This window comes from Pinus tabuliformis, chromosome 1_1 (genome assembly GCF_031772625.1).
Source record: "Pinus tabuliformis cultivar Carrire ecotype Pingquan chromosome 1_1, CPIR1, whole genome shotgun sequence".
Taxonomy (NCBI): Eukaryota; Viridiplantae; Streptophyta; class Pinopsida; order Pinales; family Pinaceae; genus Pinus; species Pinus tabuliformis.
The window spans coordinates 488158043-488172031 of record NC_142297.1 but is presented as its reverse complement, the minus strand read 5'-3'; the positions used below and the strand labels follow the sequence as shown (position 1 = coordinate 488172031).

The 13989-nt window shown below is 41.7% G+C and overlaps 1 protein-coding gene across 2 annotated transcripts in view; it reads right to left on the bottom strand.

Moving 5' to 3' along the window:
* LOC149213910 (uncharacterized) overlaps window positions 1-13989 on the bottom strand; it is a 114964-nt gene that overhangs the window by 78426 nt on the left and 22549 nt on the right. The window lies entirely within an intron of this gene.

The following is a 13989-nucleotide window of genomic DNA, read 5'->3' as shown; positions in this document are numbered from 1 at the left end:
ATGCCATTGATGGGCAATTTGCTTCCGAGGGTAAATACTGAAGTTCCCATGTATGTCACGAGTTCCTCAGATAAATTTTCTGAATTACTCTCGTTTGAAACAGTATCTTTCCCTTCAAATTGTTTTGGTTTTGATTGCTTTGAATGAATTTATTTGCACCCTTGCGTTCCCTCTCAACAAGAGCCTCGCGCTTAGTGGGTAACCATATGTATCTCGTCACAGGACCATAACTCTGGCAATAATTTAAAAACCCCTCCTTGTAGAAATTTAACTTTTTCAGACCACTTTCACTGTCACAAGAGAACCCTTGCTTGTTCATTATCTGATTCACAATGACATTATTGTTGGGGTTCTCCATGGACAAAATATGGACATTCCCTTGCTCGCTTTTCACCAAATTCACAGCAGCATCTTTGTTGGGTTTTTCCGTGGACAAAACATCAACTGGCCCTTGCTCACTTGTTACCCAATTCAGAGCAACATCTTTGATGGGTTTTTCAGTGGACAGAATGTCACCTAACCCTTTATTCGATTCGATACCAGATTTATTCGATTCTTTTTTATTTTTATTTTCACAACCTTTCTGTGATGCCTTCTCATGGGGAATACCAAGTTGAACTGCCTTTGTAGGCTTGTAATCCTTTTTCTCTCTTTTGATGCGCTCTCTCTTTTCTTCTACCTTTTCCTTTGGTCTCTTAGCACGAAGATTGACCACCTCTACACTATACTGAGCTGGCTTGAAACGCGGGTGATGATAGCTAGGATCGATCGTTTCAACCTCTTTGTCATCAATTGGATCTTTATGATATTGTTCCTTTTTCTCACTTTCATCATAAGCCATATTTACATGAACTTCATCATTAACTTCGATTTCCATATCATTTCCAGCTTCCTCATTCTCACTATCTGTGTCCATATCATTTATATTCACAGATTCTTTGTCTCCCTCCAAATCAACAATTTTGATATCTTCCCTTTCACCATCAATGACATTTGGATCATCATCTTGATCCTTTTTTTATTCTTCATTGTCGCTATCATCTTCCTTATTATCGATTTATGCATAACTTTTCTTAAAACATGTTGTAGCTTCTGCACATGATCTTTCTAAACGCTGAAATACTTCTTGAATTTTACTAAACTGCTCAATGCATTAAAGACGTAAACGTAATGGCCTGTTGTGCGGCAAACAACATTCAAAGACTCACAAGATTATATTGTGCGGCATGGCTTTGATACCACTGAAGTAACAAAACTTATAGCATGTTGACCTAATATGTTCATATACACGAGGTATTTATAATAATAATTTTTTATATATAAAAATGTACATGTGACGATTCAATGTTACAATGAGGGCCTACTTTATATACCTAGGCAGGTGTCCCTTCATGAACGGTCGTGTCCTTTGGGGACACACCTCTTCACTAAACTAAACACTATTAATCATTGTTTTGATGTAGTGTTATTATCTATATTTACATTATTTTTACATAATTTATGTTCATAACATCCAGCTAAACTAGCCTTGACTTGCCCTGCAAATCCCCTCATCCATGTTCCTATTTCCTTGTGCACTAGAGCCCTATTTCCTTGCGCACAAGGGAGCTCCTATTTCCTAGCGCAAATTTGTTCCTATTCTTTAGTGCACAAGCCTCCTAAATTTGTGCGCACTTGCTCCTCAAGACTACGCACTCCACAATCAAACATGATCTCGCAAACTTGTGATAATCATGTGACTTCGTCCTCCTCTTTATAGACCCAATTCGAGCATGCAAGTAGGCCTAGCTCAATTTAGAAGCTTGACTTGTGATTGCAAGTTAACAAACAGTTCAATTGATTCTCTCTAATCAAAACTTGGAGTCTTAACATGTTCTCTCTTCAATGAAGACTAAAGACTAACTTGTTCTAACTGAACTTGTAACCGCCACCTCATTCTATAGTCAAACTGAAGAAGACTCCATGTAACTAAAGCTCCAACTCTACACATGTTATCTAGATGATCATTCCAGTAAACTGAAAATAAACTCATCATTACTGAAGTCTATCTCATGAGCTTGCACTCATGCCAAAGAAAGACAAATGAAGGTCTCCACTAGCTAAGGCACAAGCCAGAAGACCTTCATTCGCTACATTTACAACACTCCCTCTTAGCAAGAAAGGGATTTTGTACAACTCCCAACTTATCTCTAAAATAGATGAAACTGCCTCTTGCCAATGCCTTGGTCAAGATATTTGTTGTCTACTCCTCTATTGGAATGTAAGGTAGCTTCATTATCCCTTTCTACACACAATCCCTGAGATGATGATACTTGATCTCGATATGCTTGGAGTGATCATGAAACATTGGGTTCTCAGCTAGCTTCATGCAACTCTAATTGTCACAGTGTATTAGAGTGGGCTCCATCCTCTACCTGAAAAGTCCTACAAGCAACTTCCTCATCTAGATAACTTCACAAACTGCCAAACTGGCAGCCTTGAACTCGACCCCTGCTAAACTGAGTGCAGTTGATCTTTGCTTCCTGTTGAACCAAGAAACGGTTTTTGACCCAATGTTGAAGACGCAACCTGAAGTATTCTCCTAATCTGTGGAACTCCCTGCCCAATTTGCATCTGTGAAGCCCTACAGACTCACTCCGTCAACCTATTCACAATCCATAATATGTTGTGCCTCCGAGATACCTCAATACATGCTTCACAGCAACCTAGTGAACTCTGATTGGCTCCATCATAAATTGGCTCAACAGGTTCACTGCAAAACAAATATCAGGTCGTATGTTGACTAAGTACATCAATGACCCAATGAGCTGCATGTACAATGTAGCGTCTACTCGCTCTGCTCTGCTAGCCTCCACCTTCCTCCAGTTTGTGACTAGAGGGATGATCATGGGCCCGCAATCGTGCATATCAAGCCTCTTGAGAATCTTTGTAGTGCACTTCCCCTGCCCCAAGAAGATATCCCCAACACCCTACCATACCTCCCAACCCGAGGAAATAGTGCATAAGCCCTATATCCTTCATCTCAAACTCCCTTGCATGATCTGCCTCACAATCCTGGATCAAGTTGTATGCTCCAGTGAGTATAAGATTGTCAACATAGAGTACTAAAATGAGCTCAAGTCCTCCAACCGTAACATAGTACAGGTTGGCATTTGCCTCACTCTTATTGAAGCCCAATCCTCGAAGGTAGTTGTCAATGCAAGTGTGCCATGCTCTTAGTGCCTGCTTGAGCCCATATAGAGCTCTCTTCAGCAAATAGACATGAGTGTCACTACCGAAAGTCTCAAACCCCTCTACCTGCTCCATATAAATCTCCTCCTCAACCACCTCGTTGAGGAATGTTGTCTTCACGTTCATCTGGTGGATCCTCCACCCCATTTTCCGAAATCGCCCTTTTGGATGAATAACGTGCCACTGGAGCGAACATCTCATCATAGTCGATGCCCTCAACCTGTGAGAAGCCCTTGGCCACAAACCTAGCCTTGTACTTCTCCACACTCCCGTTTGCTCCATGCTTCACTTTGTACACCAAGCATGACCTTAGTGCTAATTTTCCCTCTACGAATTTGCCCTTTGGTCATGGCACAATCTCCCAAACTTCATTCTTCATGATGGAGGAATATTCCTCCACCATGGCATCATGCTAAACCTACTAAGAGGCTACCTCCTCACAACAAGAAGGCTCTGTGTCTAATAACTCAGTCATCAGCGCGATATATCCAGTGTACCTTTGAGGTTGCTTGTTCTACCTAAACATAGAGCAAGGAGTCTCAACTCCATGTTAAATTTCTTGATACTTTGCAACTACTTAGATGAATCACTAAAAACTAGGCAACTAAAAACTGAAACCAAATTTACTTTCACCAATATAAAAAGTTTCTTAACAAACTATAAGCAGCGGAAAATAACTGAGAGATAAAAAACACATTCACATAAATTGACACACTTGTTTACCCAAGAAACCCAAAAGGGTAAACCTACTTTCTTTGTTATGGTATTTTTTTTATTGTTCTTCAATAATTGGATCTATTACAAAGCAATTTGTCTCTAAGAACACAATTTGTTGAACTAGCCTTGACTTGCCCTGCAAATCCCTTGATCCCTTCTCCTATTTCCTTGCACACTGGACCTCCTATTTCCTTGCGCACTTCTCCAATTTCCTAGCGCACAAGGGAGCTCCTATTTCCTAGCACAAATCTTCTCTTATTCTTTAGCACACAAGCCTCCTAAATTTGTGTGCACTTACTCCTCAAGAATACGCACTCCACAATCAAAGATGATCTTGCAAACTTGTGATAAACTTATGTCTTTGTCCTCCTCTTTATAGGCCCAATTCAAGCATGCAAGTAGGCCTAGCTCAATCTAGAAGCTCAAGTTGTGATTGAAAGTTCACTGAGAGTTCAACTTATTCTCTCTCCAATCAACACTTGGAATCATAACTCGTTCTCTCTTCAATCAAGACTGAATACTAACTCATTTTAACTGAACTTGTAACTACCACCTCATTCTATAGTCAAACTAAAGAAGACTCCATGTAACTGAAACTCCAACTCTACGCACATGTTATCTAGATGATCATTCCAGTAAACTAGAAATAAACTCACTGTAATTGAAGTCTATCTCATGAGCTCACACTCATGCTAGAGAAAGACGAATCGAGGTCTTCATTGGCTAAGGCACAAGCCTAAAGACCTTCACTCGCTACATTATCAACAACGTATGGGTCTATCTGGGCTACCAATGATAACAAATGATATAATCAACTCCATCACCAAAAACATGCAACTGTGTATTTCTTGAACCCAATGTATCATTAGAAAGATGACTTCAAAGAATATGAAACCGGGAAGATCAAATATGGATTGTATCAGCGTCTAGCACACAAGGTCCTCGTCGCTCGATGACAACTAGTGGCTTGGTAAAAATAATTCAATAGATCACTATTTTCAACAGAGACACTAGTAATTTTGTCAAAAACCTAGCAAAGATTGCAAGAGATGTGAAACAAGCAAGCAATTGCAAAGGTTTTTAAGTTCAATTATTTAAATACTTGAATTTCAAGCCAAAATAACAAACTAATTTGTTGAATTAACTAACTTTCTATTTGGCTATCATGATTTAATCATTTATGGCAACACATTGGAGGGATTCATTTGGTGGCCATTGTCCTCAACTACAAAAGTCTGCAATTTGAATCCATAATCAAACTTACAATACTTCTAAGTATGAGCACAACTAGAATATCTTTATGTGCATTCTCATGATGATGAGAAACCATTTCGAACAACAACTAAATGATCTCGTCTTCATGTAGTACAACCTCCAACTATGGCAAAACCAATTGCAAAATAAGAGACCTAGTTGTTGAGATTTGTAGCTTGGGAGGTACTCCAAACCCTAGGCTAGTGGGTTTTGGAGGAATGGGCACACAAATATGGTTTGTGGGCTTAGAACCCAAGCTTGGGGTTTTGTACCCAAAGGTGTGGGGCCAAAACCATGATGAGATGTGATGACTTGCCTCATGGAGGACATAGGACATCCTTAAAGGGGCGAGTAGCCATTTCAAGCACCATGAGATGCCCTGTAAAAAATGGAGAAAATAATTTTTGAAATTTGGTGTGGCCTTGTGAACCAAAGTTCAAGTCGACTTTGACAGAGTAATGCCCAAAGGGCTAGTTGTTGCACACCCTAATGATTGTATAGATAGAAGTGAGGAGCCTCATTTCTCATCAACCAAGTGCAATCATCATAAGTAAAGAGCATTTGAGGTAGTCATGGCAAGGAAAGGACAGGACTAAGTGAGTTTTTGGTATATTCTTGTGTTTTGGATAAGTTTGAATTGCAGGAGGAGGTTGGTCGTGATAGTGGATGGCTTCTCTAAGAGTTTTGTGCATGTGTTGAGGGTTGTCTCTCCTTTGAACAGACCCGAAATCTCCAGAGAAACTGTAGGCAGGACCAAGACCTAGAATGGTTGGTCTGCAGCCAAAAGAGGATTGTAACAACGTCCTAGAGTGGGCTTGTGTAGCAGGGAAGGAGGGCAGGGGTATGGGCAAGGGACAACGAAGTGTTTGGAATTGTTTGTGGGTTGGTTAAGGTCTGGTTTGGTACCCTAACTAGACCAAATACTTCAGGACTGCCATAGCACAGGAATAGAGCTTGAAGGAAACAAAAGGGGTCTTAAAATATGAGGTAAGTGCTCTTTTAGTTAATGATTTACTAGGTGGTTGGGCAGTCCTAGTTCAACTGATTCTCCAAGGTGACCCCTTCAACTATCATTGCACTATATCTCGTCATCATGTTGCACCTCACTGTGCCGCACCATGCTACACCCATCATCACTATGTTGCATCTCATCATGCTTCATCAATCATGACTATACCCATCATTGTACTGCATCATGTGCCATTGCTGCACCATGTTTCCATACTGTCCTATGTGCTTGCTTGTTGTACCTTGCATGCTTGTTGTCCCTTGCATGCTTGTTGTACTATTGCTTGCTTCGTGTACTTGCTGCACCAAGTACCATACTGTTGTCCCATTATTGTTTTGTCTCATCATACGGTTGTCCCAACATCTTACAGTTGTCCCTTTGATCATTGTAGCATTATATCATTGTTGTCCCATCATCTTGCAGTTGTCCCTTTGATCATTGCAGCATTATATCATTGTTGTCCCAACATCTTATAGTTGTCCCTTGAATATTGCAGCACTATATCATTGTTGTCCCATCATCTTGCAGTTGTCCCTTTGAATATTGCAGCACTATATCATTGTTGTCCCAAAAACAAGCTACTGCTCCAGCAATTAACTCGGCCTCCATTGAGGAACTCAGGACTCCTCCACGCTGTCTTTGAGCCTCCCTCTCTTGTTGCGGTTAGGGCAATCCATAGACTGTGTTAAGGTTCTAGGGCATCCATTTAGGGTATAGACCCTTTTCTAGGCTGCGTTGAGGGCTTACATTGCTACCCTTCTTGACTACGTATACCTCCCCATAGGGCAGCGTTAGGGCTTCTCCATAGGGTAGCATTAGGCTTCTCCATAAGGTCAGCATTATGGCTTCTCCATAGGGCAACATTAGGGCTTCTCCATAGGGCAGCATTAGAGCTTCTCCATAGGGCAGCGTTAGGGCTTCTCCATAGAGTAGCATTAGGGCTTCTCCAAAGGGCAGCGTTAGAGCTTCCCCATAGGGCTGCGTTAGGGCTTCTCCATAGGGTTGCATTAGGGCCTCTCCATAGGGCTACATTAGGGCAGCGTAGGGCCTCTCCATAGGGTTGCGTTAGGGCAGCGTAGGGCCTCTCCATAGGGTTGCGTTAGGGCAGCGTAGGGCCTAGGGCACTCCCTCTAGATTAGGGCAGCGTTATCCCTTAGGATCTCTCCTCCTACTAAAACCCAAAGACAAGTAGAGAGGAAGAGATCCCAAGTGTGTTGAAATGACTTGAAGGCCACCTCCATTTATACTAAAACGTTGAGCACAAGTGGGGTTTATTTGGTTGTTGGCCGACCTTGACGAATTGTCCCATAACACTAATAAATTCATATCTCCATGAATACGTATCGGAATCAGATGATCTTTAGATCAATCCTACACCTCTCGATGAGAGGGATCCAAGAAAAATATCAGCTGCCATTGATAAGATGGCCTACATGGACTTTGGCCCTAGTTGCCAATTTTAACACTCCCTCTCAACTAGGGAGAACTCCATCCACTGATCCATATGTCCGACTGTACTATCTCTGCCATCAGTGCCTTGCACTGCTCTGCTGAACCATGAAGAAAAAGAATTGATCGAGAATGTCTCGTACCATTCTCTACTGACCCAAAGTCAATTTCATATGAGGAGTGTGTCATACCCCACTCTTAATGACCCGAAGTTAGTTTCATTGATCCCAGATCAAATATCACAAGAGAGTGTCTCAAACCACTCATACTGATCCCAGATCAATGGAGGTCATCCTATCATAGGGAGTGCAGTAGATACAATGATGCGTCCATCGATAGTACTACTAATGGTCCCTAACCCCATTTCCCTACTCATTGATCAGATGAGAGGTACTTCCCATGAGTCCCAATTGCATGGGTAGGATGCCTCGACAGGCGAACTAATCATCCTGTCCCAAAGTTGCCACGGGGTATCACAGGGGAAGGCTGAGCCATTCACCCTGTACACAACGCACCATTAGGGGAGTGCGAGTCTCCTTATGGTCGTATGTTGCTCCAGTAAGTACCCCAAGCCCCCCAATGCTCCTAGAGCTCAATGCATGCAACAACTCCAAGTCATTCGAGAAAGTCACAGATTTGACCTCCTCGTTCATCAACTTACCATATCCCAGATAAGGTAGTATCTGATGTCTATCTGCTGGAGCAATTATCGAATATGGGATTCCTCAACAATCGAATCCCCCCCCTGGTTGTCACAGAGGATCACGGTGGTATTCATCATGTGTACAAACAACTCACTGAAGAGCTTCCACAAACAGGTAGCTTCATACGAGTTCATACTCGTGGCTAGGTATTCGGTCTCGGCGGTGCTTATAGCAACCGACTTCTACTTCCTGCTCATCCATGATATCGAAGCAGAAACCAAAAAGAACTAGCACTGAGAAGTGCTCTAGTGATCCTCCACACTGCCTGCCCAGTCAGCATTTGAATAATCATGTAGCTTCATATTTCCAGCAGTATATCTCAATCCATGAGATATTGTGCCCCGAAGATATCTCAGAAGATTCTTGGCACCAATCTAGTGAGGCTCAACCAAATATGAGCTCACCATGCTAACTGTAAAACATATATCCGGACAGAAGTTCACCAAGAACATCAATGCAAATGGGTTTATGAAACTTAGAGGCATTTCCCAAAGCTGGTCCGGCATCATCACCATATAACTTCTGAAAATTAAGATCCTCGAGGTAGTCACGGGCTTGCAGTTTACCATTCCACATCTGGAATCCAACTCCCTCTTACTTCTGCAAGTGAGAGGATCTGCACCTATTAGAAATAGGTTGTTCTTAGAAGGTGCCAGTATAAGAGGTCTAACATCCATAACCTTCAAACAATGGTTTGGATCAACTTCACTCTTAGTGAATCTCAGCTTCATCTAACAGCTATCATTCCTCTCATATCATACCCAGGGTGATTTGCTTCAAGCCATAGAGGGCTTTCTTCCCCCTACACACGTGAGATTCCCGATCATGAATCTCAAACCTCCTCGGGTTGTTCCAAACCTGTGGACCTGCTACATGAGGGGAATGGTCCCCTTGTGAGATTTTCCTTCGGTACATCTCAGACATGTACCTTCATGCTCCTTTTGAATTCAGGCATCCCTGTCATCATCTGACTCACAGACCTCCGGTGTTATGTGTCAACTGACATGGTCCCCAATGGACTTTCTGCAATTTGATACAAATTGCCAACCCTGAACCCACGAGTAAAATCATCTTTGAAAATTCTATTTTCAAACACGTACCTTTCCATCGATGAATGCCACCCTGAAACCTTTGACTTCCATTGCTGAAATGGACACTAGGTTCTTCTTGCGATCAAGTACATAAAAGAGATTTGTAAATTAATCGAGTTACCCTCATTCAATTGAGGGGTAACACCCTTTCTGAGATAGGTGGCAAAGGCTCCAAGTATAATCCCACGAATGTTTCCATCTCTACCAAATTAGAGAGAGCACCCTTCTATCCAATGGAGTGCCTTGAAGCACTACAATCAATAAGCCAAATTCCCAAAGAATATGAAGGAGAGGGCCAATAAAAGATAACACTACTTTATCTTATCAAAAACAACATTTGATTCTTCATACCTGGGGTTCCTTGCTTTCTGTGAAAAGTCGACCGTGTCCTTGAAGACCTGCATTACCTATCATTCCTCCGATCATTGAAGATGTCCCTAGAATGATTGTTATCATCATCAAGTGATGTGTCCCTGCCAGTCGATCACTCCTTCGCATAATGGCCTAACTTATTTCAACCAAGGCATTTGCATTTCCTTCCACCCTTAGATCCGGACTTCCCATAGCAGTGATCTTCAGGTAGGCCATCAGAAACTTCCATTGCGCCATTTTGATAATATTCTTTGCTTCCACTTCACAATTGGTGAATTAGAAGAGGGATGAGGAATCCATTGATCCTTTTTTCCTTCCCCAGTATCTTTGGTGATTGCTCTTGCACTCTTGCTTGGGCTTTGTCTTCACCTCAGCTCTGATACCATGTTAATTTCAGGTATGTTCTATGCTTAGAGCAATTTATTTCAATTTTCACAGTTAGTTCAATATCTTTTCCAGATTAGCTACCACATCAACATTAAAGGAAACTACAGATAGAACATAAACATAAATCGCAGAAGACAAGCCAAGACAAGAGGACGCAAGATGTGGCGCTAGCCAGGGACAAACCCCACTGTGGGGAAACCCTTGATCAATTCTTCTTTTATGTTCTTCAATAGTTCAGCAGAGAGAGAGAGAGATAGTACATTTACAATAGAAGTCAACAGTTTGACTTATCTAGATAAGAGCATAGATCATCTCTAAGAAGATGATACATGAGATCAGTTGAAGACGTGTTGCTTCAACTGATTCTCCAAGGTGACTCCTTCACCTATCATTGTGTTGCATCTCGTCATCATGTTGCACCTCACTGTGTTGCACCATGTTGCACCCATCATCACTACGCTGCATCTCATCATGCTTCATCAATCATGATTGTACCCATCACTGTACTACATCATGTGCCATTGCTGCACCATGTTTCCATACTGTTCTATGTGCTTGCTTGTTGTACTTTGCATGCTTGTTGTACTATTGCTTGCTTCGTGTACTTGTTGCACCAAGAACCATACTATTGTCCCATTATTGTTTTGTCTCATCATACGGTTGTCCCATTATCTTACAGTTGTCCCTTTGATCATTGCAGCATTATATCATTGTTGTCCCAACATCTTACAGTTGTCCCTTGAATATTGCAACACTATATCATTGATGTCCCATCATCTTGCAGTTGCCCCTTTGAATATTGTAGCACTATATCATTGCTATCCCAAAAACAAGCTACTGCTCCAACAATTAACTCGGCCTCCACTGAGGAACTCAAGCCTCCTCCACGTTGTCTTAGAGCCTCCCTCTCTTGTTGCGGTTACGGCAATCCATATTCCATACACAGTGTTAAGGTTCTAGCATAGTATTCAAACCGGCCTAGCCAACCGGTTACCAGTCTAGCCGGTCGGTTAGCAGGCCCACCGGTTGGAACCGGTCAAAAGACTCGGTCAGACACCCTCTGTGGCAAAAAAAGGCAGCTAACCGGTCCTAACCAGCCAGTTTAGGATGGAACCGGCCGGTTAGGAGGCAAGCCCACCGTGAGCCCATTCAACACATTGTTCAATGTGTTTTAGGGGTTCTGGAGGGAAACTAACGGTGCTTTCCCTCCAAAAACACCCTTTCCAAGCCTTTAAGAGGCCCCTCTCCCTCTCATTTGTCTCACACATCTGATGTGGAGTGTTTATGAGTGTTTGTGAGTTTGTTTGTGAGCTTGGAGAGTGTTGAGTTTTTGTTGGAGTAGTCATCTTCGAGTTGGAGTTGGAGCTATTTTGGAGATAGTTTGTAGCTGTCAGTGGAGTTGCCATCTTCGAGAGGAGGCTAAGGAAGCTAGTTTGCATTTCCAAGTAAGGATTTTCACTTGAAAATTCCTCATTCGGCTGTTGTCCATGAATTAATTTTTTTTATGTGTTACAAATTTATAAACTTCTCACTTTTATCATCTATGCTATCAAATCTCTAGCTCTATGCTATCAAATTTTGTAGCTTGCATGTGTATTTGTTTTCCTACATTTAGCTTTGGTTTTCCATGTTGCTTCGCTGCAATTTTTTTTTAAATGGCAGATTTCTTTGCAAATTGTTATTATTTCAAGCAAGCATGGCTCCAAAAGGAAAGGGCAGTGCATGGGGTCATTGTGATGTAATTGATGGAAAAATGATATGCAAATTATGCCATAAATCTATTGGAGGTGGGGGTATTCTTAGATTGAAACAACACTTGGCTGGGATAAGAGGCCAAGTAAAGCCACGTGATGCACCAAATGCAGTGTTAGGTCCTATTAGGACAGAATACATTTCCAAGCTTGAAAAGTTTTATGAGGATAAGACTAGGGAGAAGGCCATCCGAGATGACATTGCAAGGAAGAGGGAATTATTAGAAGCCGGGAATTATTAGAAGCCATGAAAGAGAGTGGGTATGATGATTATGAGATTCAAGACTCCTCTTCTATCCCTTCCACAAATGACCCCTTGCACTATGTTCATCCTTCTTTTGGACAACCATCAAAAGGAACAAAGAGAACAAACATCCAAAGTTTTTTCTCATCTTCTACCAACATTGCCTCTTCTAATCCCACTTCCTCCCAGCCAAGTTGTCAACCCACTTTGGATCAATATTGGAAAAAACAATGCAAAGAAACTTCTCAGCAATACATTGCTAGATGGTGGTATGATTCAAATATCCCATTTAACGTTGCTCACTCACCTTATTACCAAGCTATGTGGGACTCTATTATAGCTGCAGGAAAAGGCTTCAAAGGCCCTAGTCTGCATGACTTGAGGGGAGCTCTTTTGCAAAAAGATATATCTTCCATTGATGAGTAATTTGTTGAGTTTAAAGATTCATGGCTCAAAATAGGTTGTTCCATCATGTCAGACGGATGGACCGATGGAAAGAACCACACTATCATTAATTTCCTTGTTTCTTGCCCTCAAGGAACCATGTTTTTGAAATCAGTTGATGCATCTGATAAGTTGAAGGATGTAGCCCTTCTATTTGAGCATTTGGATAACATTATTCAGGGAGTTGGGGAGCAGCATGTTGTGCAAGTCATCACCGATAATGCCTCAAACTATGTTCTTGCTGGAAAGATGCTTGAGACCAAATATAAGACCATATTTTGGACTCCATGTGCTGCACATTGCATAGACCTCGTGCTTGAGGATATAGGCAAAGTGGAGTTGGTAAAAAACATTGTAGAGCATGCCAAGTGCATTACAAAATACATTTACAGGAAAAACATTGGGGCAAAGAGCTTGTTAGGCCTGCGATTACAAGATTTGCAACTCACTTCCTCACGTTGCAATGTCTCAATGGTCAACATAAAAACTTGCAAAAAATGTTTTCCTCTGAAGAATGGTCTGAATCTCGGTGGGCTCGTAGACCAGATGGAAAAGACACCAAAAAGAAAGTATTAGACAGTTATTTTTGGAAAATGTCTGTAGAGCTTGTGAAAATTACTGAGCCCCTTGTTAAGGTGCTAAGGATGGTGGATGGGGAAAAATTGGCCATGGGCTACATTTATGAGGCTATGGATCAGGCAAAGGAGCAGATACGGGCAGCTTACAAGGACAGGTTAGCTAAATATGGCCGTATATGGGAGATCATTGATAACAGATGGAACAATCAACTCCATCGTCCTATACATGCAGCTAGGTATTTTTTGAACCCAAAGTATCATTATAAAAATCGGCTAGGAGATCTTCATGACGGGGAGGTCAGAGTTGGATTGATTGATTGCTTGGAGTGCATGGTCCCTAGCCATGCAGACCTGTTGGAAATACATAGACAACTTACTGTTTTCACTATGGCCGGTGGTACTTTTGGCAAAAACTTGGCAAAGATGGCAAGAGATGTGGACCAACCAAGTAAGCAATTCCAATTTCCAATTTGTTTTTCTCTTCAAGTTAAAATTGTTTACGTTCTTTACAATTCAAATTATAAACTAAGTTACTAATTAATGTCCTTTTCTTTGCAGCACATTGGTGGGAGTCATTTGGTGGCCAGTGTCCTCAATTGCAAAGGTTTGCAATTAGAGTCCTCAGTCAAACTTGCAGTGCTTCAGGTTGTGAGCGCAATTGGTCTGTTTTTGAGCGCATACACACGAAGAAGAGAAACCGTTTGGAACAAAAACGGTTAAATGATCTTGTTTTCGTGCAATACAACCTTCCACTGAGG